General features: G+C 43.0%; 1 protein-coding gene across 1 annotated transcript in view; it reads right to left on the bottom strand.

Annotated features, from left to right (window-relative positions):
* atrnl1b (attractin-like 1b) overlaps window positions 1-6280 on the bottom strand; it is a 93339-nt gene that overhangs the window by 57415 nt on the left and 29644 nt on the right. The window lies entirely within an intron of this gene.

Raw genomic sequence — 6280 nt, 5'->3', positions numbered from 1 at the left:
TTTGTGTGTCTTCTCGCCACAGGACGACGGGCGTCGTCCCGGGTCGGACACTCTCTCGCTCGTCGGACGAAGAACGTCGGGGAGATCAAGAAATATAGGACGCGTTAGTTTCCGAGGTGTCCACCGCAGGGTAGTGACGACTAATTTCATTTGTGTGGTACAATGTCGTAGTGGTGGACACGCTGTTGGTGTCCCAACAGTGTGGGGGGGGGGGGCTATTTTTCTCACAGGGTTCTGTGACTTTGTATGTTGGTTATTGTCTCGACATATGAATGTCTATTATGTACTTTTGTTTCGAATGGGCGGCGACGATTAACAATAGGATCTTCGTAATTCTCTCGTCCCTCTTTGCGGCCCTTTTTCTACCAACTTTCGTTCTTGTCTTTTGGGGGAAATTCCGACGAGAGCTGTTTCGTAGTCGGTAGTCTAAAAGCGCTTGGAAACTCTACAGCCTCAGGTTACCTTGCCGACATCTTTGCTCGCCTGGTAGCGCTAATTGGTGACGGCGCGGCAAACCGCAAGACGTTTCCTGACATCTTTCAGTCCCTAACAACTAGACACGATATAGTGATAAACGCGGATATTGGTGAGGATATAATATGTGACAGCTTTACACCGTTACCGGGTCTACGTTACGGCTACGGCGGAGGAAAAGAGATGTTAGCTCATCGAACATTGACCATCCTCAAGATTTGAACGTCCACTCTTATTCCGACTGGCCGCCTCGGAGGCTATGGTCTCCGTAGGACGGACATTGATTGTGCCGTGGAACGCGTGGGCCGATGCCGTAGGTGAAATTCTACTTTTCCAAGGAGTTCTGCGCGCCGCCGAAGAGTCCGCGTGACCTCGCGGTTAATCTTCGCAGGAATTGCAGGAACTTTCGGAAAGACTGTCGACTTGACTGGTCAATTTGAACTTAGAAACCCTGAATAGTCACGTCAGTTCCCTCGGTTGTTGCTCCTCTTCAAAAGTGTCTTTGTTGCCCACTTATTGGATGGCTACCAGGGTCTTTTGCTGGTTTGAGCGAAGGAACCGAATCATCGGCGCTGCCTGAGAGTTGCCGAAGGCTGAAAACCGAAATGACCTGCGGGTGATGGTGACTGGTTGCTGGAATGGGTCATACAGTGACCACCGGAAAGCGTTTGACGTCGTGGGGTAACGGGTTCAGGTGTCACGCTGCTCAAACGGGTCTGGTCCACTAGTTTTGTCCGCCGGACCTTACGGGGCGACATCCTACGGGACTGGGTACACAGTGACATGTGTGGATTTAGTAGATTTTATGGTGCCGTGTGGGAACGATTGTGGACGAAGCGGGAAGGGCTTTAGTTGCTGCTCCTCTTTATCCGCCGAATGGTCTAAATACGTACCGTGTTTGCACACCTTGGAGAAGGTTAGACCGGGCTACCTCCACTGTATTTAAGACATAGGACTGGGTTCTGCGTTGGTGTCGTCGAATCCCAGGGCGTGTAAAACGGACTTTTCTCTTCGTTGATTTCGGGTTGTTCCGGTCGTGACCTAGGGTCCAAGATTTTCACGCCAAGAGCCCAAAGCGAGTATGTTCCAGAAGTAACAAACAACCAAAAGAGGTTGAAATGGACCCCGGACGGCCTGGCGAAGTTATCTCTGCGGCAAACCCTTGGTATGCTATGAGGCGTCCGCGAACCGACGCCACCAGGTCCTTGAGAGGGTAGGAGAAAAGTATGACGATCGTCCGGGGGATTGTACGCACTGGTTTTGGTCGGCAGCAACCCGCGGACTTTTGGTCACGGACAGACATTTGTTGAGGGACGACGGTTGTTGTTGGTCCGGTTTGGAAGAAAGGTCCAGTGCTAAGTTGAGTAACGTTCATACTTGCATTGTTTCGCTGAAGTCAACCACCTTCTGGAGAGTTCACGGGGGACCGGTAGACACCTACCATTCCCGCGAACCTCCGAATGTACGAAAGTGTACCTTCAACGAGCTATTAGACGCGAATTTATGTACACTTCATTTACCGGATGGAAACAGGTGAGCCTTACTGAAAGCGCACTATGGTTTCGTACGCTTTTATTTGACTGAGTCAAAGAAGCCTGGTGTCTGAATCGAACTTTACGAACATAAGGACGTTACCTAATTTCGGCGCTCCTATTGTACACCTGACGTGTAGTGGCAGTCGTCCTATACTTGGAAGGTCGGAATCTGATACCGCGTGTACCAGGTTTGTGCTAGTAGTCGTTTCGCATAGTTTTCCCTCTTTGACGGCCTTATCCTCTGTCTCCGTGGCAACAATTATCAAACCAATCCCAAATGCGGCAATTGACTGTTCATACTGTTCAGAATTATTCTTTCTTTGTCCCACGAAGCAATTCCGGCGACCCGGTCCACATCTATTATAGGCGTCGTGAGCACAACATACGAGAGTGAGCGATTCAACTGCGCGTCTGCAGTAGTACTCGACACACAAGTTATGGGCGAAGAGACGTACCGAGACAGACCTCTGTTCTCAACCTTCTTACTACGCAAGCGGTTGTTTTGGCGAGTGGCACTCCGCTGCGTAAAGGAATGGTTCTGGGGGAGAACATCTTCTATGGGACTACCGACGGTGACTATTAAGCGAGTTGCCCCCCGCTCTGGTACCCACTCAGATTCTCGAGGACGTTTCATTGTAGACACTGTTAGGTATAATAAATGATTGTTTTGGGCAACTCCGGTGTGGAACTATTGTCCTTGTGTTACAAGCAGAGTCAGCTTGTAACACTATCTATAAGGAACCACAGTAGACAAAAGGCGTATCTATAGCAACACGTCATGTTTACGCTGCATTTTCTATGAGGTAAATATTACCCGCTGGCAGATATAGGTATAAATGGCATTTTTTTGGCGGTTTGTTTAAATCTGACTTCATATTGACAAATGTTAACAACAGAGGGTGCTACATAACACACTTTCAGGAAAAGTCACGGACTGGGAGACTTTAATATGTTATTGAAAAAAGGTTACATACAATCAAAAAACAGCTGCGGGTAAAATTTACCCGTTGGCGGTTCTAGTGTTAAAAAACCTGAACATCGATTGTTGTGACATTGTTAGTGAGTGCGGTATATTTTTTGCGTCTGTCCAGTCCACTTTCCTCCTTCGTCTGTGTGCGGCCGCGAGACGTTCTACGATGTGTTTGTTCCCGCGCTTCGACTATGAGTTCGGTCCGTGGCCTGATTACGTTAATTATGTTGCTTTTAATTGTATACGTTTTTTTTAAAAGGGAAACACATGTTTGCTCTTATTTTATTTTGATAATCAAAAATAAAAATGTTGGTAAACTATATTTTCTCACAGTAATTTTTGATCAATGAATGGGTGGGCCCAGTGACAGAGTGGGTGGGCCTAGGCCCAGTAGGCCCACCCATAACGCCGCGGCTGCTGTACTTCAACATCAATGCATACGAATGTGCTCGATATATGCTGTATTGAACCAATAAACTAACACAAACTAACTATCACTATAACATGATGATGATGGTGATAAAGAATGCATCTAATGTTCCGCTGTTCATTAAAAAAACAGTGCATTAAACAAACCATCATGCTCTTACTTTGAAAACCATGCGCAAATGTCGTCATCAGCAGGCCATCACGTTGTTTCCGAAAATAACCGAGTGACACGAGTAGATTTTAGCCAAGACCGGCGGAAAGTTTGTCTCAAAACTCTGTGTGTGTAAAAAGACGATCCATGAGCAGAGATTTGAGATCCACGAGCAGAGATTTGAGATCCACGAGCAGAGATTTGAGATCCGCGAGCAGAGATTTGAGATCCGCAAGCAGAGATTTGAGATCCACTAGCGCATTTTTGGTCGACAAATACAAAATGGATTCACAAATGCCCGATCAAAAGTTGTAAATGTTAAAGAGATATTCAAAGATCTTTTTTTATTTGTGAAAATATTTAGCATATTTACAGATCCGTTTTACATTTGCAAATGTATTTGTGAGTTTGCAAATCTTTTAAATGCATTTTTGGATGGTGTTTTACATTTACAAATCACATATTTACACACAATTTCTTTTTTTTTTATGTTCACACAAATTATAATGAGACAAATCTAAGCCCATAGCTTAGCCCCTACTGTTTCACAAAAGGAATCCAATCATCACACATACTGTATAACTATTTACTATAACTGAGAAATGTTTCTCCAAATAAAAAATGACTTTGTGTTAACCTACAGAGTCTCAACACTATAATGTTGGCTTTATGATTGGGAGAAGACATTAACACAGGTCTTATATGCTTTATAAATGTACTATTTGCTTTTCGGACTTCAAACAAAGTGTCTTCATGTTTATGCATACATATGTCAGAGTTCCTTCACTTGCTTTCTGTTGAATTGATTTCTCTTTCAATATGGACAGCAAGAAACTGCCACAACCATAACTAAAAGATAAGCTGACCTTCATCATGAGGAAGATTTGAACATATTATGCATATAATGGGGTCAGCAAAATTTGCAGATATAAATATTTATATAAATAGTTTAACAGACATATATTGGGGTAGGTACCACTTTAACTGCAACAGTGAGCATCTCAGTTACATGTTTGACATGGGTTCTGGTGGAATAAAAAAACTCTACAAATCAATTTCTCTGTTCTTTTCTTCTTCCATGTTGGAAATGTTACGTGAACAAGGTACATCAACCATAAATGAATTATATAATCTAATCAGAGCATCTTGATTCAATGCAGGCCTGTTTCATAAAGCAGGTTTATGTCTAACCTTGAAATTGAAAACTCACACGTTTTTAGTTCCTAAACAGCTGGACTGAGTAAGTAATACATTCCGAGCACCCTATGTTCTGTCTGAGTTACGCCCGTGATCACATGGTCCATCATTGCAGTAAGTGTGACGCTGTGAGTGAGTCAGACAAAAAACTAGGACTAACTATCCCAAGAAATTAAGAGAGGCCTGAAAAATGCATGTAGGCTACTGGCCAAAATAAAACTACCAATAATGACATGTATTCACCGAAACTCACACGCCGTGCAGTTTCCGCTAATCAGGCAACATACAAAGAGAAACTGCCCTCTCTTTGCAGCCCCAGTCATTAAAAAAGACCCAGGAGACAAGAGTTAACAATATAAATAAATGCAGTTGAGTTCTTGTTAGTAACATCATTGTTTACAGAGAACTGCATGTATTGTAACACTCTTAAAAACCTCCATATTTAATTTGTAATTTTACCTTGAAGGAAATGGAAGTTGCTGGATATCACTGCCTCAATCAGTTAGTTTGTTTTCAAGTGAGACTTCAGTGATTAAAAAGGTGACTTTGGATCTGATCTAACCATGTCAAACACAACATTCACACCATATTTATCTTTGAAATACCGATATCACACTAACAGTGGTTAAAGTAAATTATTATATTTAATTGGCAGCAAAAAAAGGTAAGGAATACATTAATTAGAAAGTCTGAGGTTATACATCAAGGGCCGTATTCACAAAGCATTTTATCTTACCGCTAGGAGTGCTCCTAACTCGCGGTATAACATTTTACTTAGGAGTTTTTTCTTAAAAGTTATTCACAAAGCCGCTGAGACCTACTCATGCTAAGGATAAATCACTAAAAGTGAACTAAGAGTGACGCGCCGTTGCTATGGATTACGTTGATTCTCGTGCATGAGTTTAGAAGCGGTCAGTACGGTGATTGGTTGTTCAGAGCAGGCGGTCTCGGTGAAACTCATCCGCAACATCCCACAAACGAGCCCACTAAATCACCGAAAAACAAGGAAATAGCCTAGGCTAGAAATGTATTCCTATCAAATAGTTATGGACAGTGCAGTTAGCAGAATACACGCATGATGACAAGTTTGTGCAGACCACAATAATGACGTTGTATATGCAAGTTAAAGAGAGAGAGCAAACAATAAAAATATGTAAATATCATTAAATCAAGGAGGCAATTAAAAGCACCCTGCAAACTATTATCCAATGAGCATATTTCCAGCACTTAAACACTTTCAATAACAGCCCATACCGCCGTTCAAGTCCCCCTATCATGATGAATGAAAGTGAAGACAAGGTTAAACGCAAGTGACACCCAACTGGTACATGGTGCCTCTCAAAAAGCTGCCTCAGACCGGTCTCCATTAAAATAAGCGAATCATGGGTAGATCCAGGCCACTTTGCAACAACATCAAGAATGTTAAAAGTTGCATCAAAAACAATCTGCGTGTTGATGGAATGTACTTTCTTTCTATTGACGAACACGTCCTCATCTTTTGATGGCGCAATTATTTTTATGTGC

This window comes from Notothenia coriiceps, unplaced genomic scaffold, assembly GCF_000735185.1.
Source record: "Notothenia coriiceps isolate Sejong01 unplaced genomic scaffold, NC01 NC01_scaffold00026424, whole genome shotgun sequence".
Classification (NCBI taxonomy): Eukaryota; Metazoa; Chordata; class Actinopteri; order Perciformes; family Nototheniidae; genus Notothenia; species Notothenia coriiceps.
This window is presented reverse-complemented; position numbering and strand designations above follow the sequence as displayed.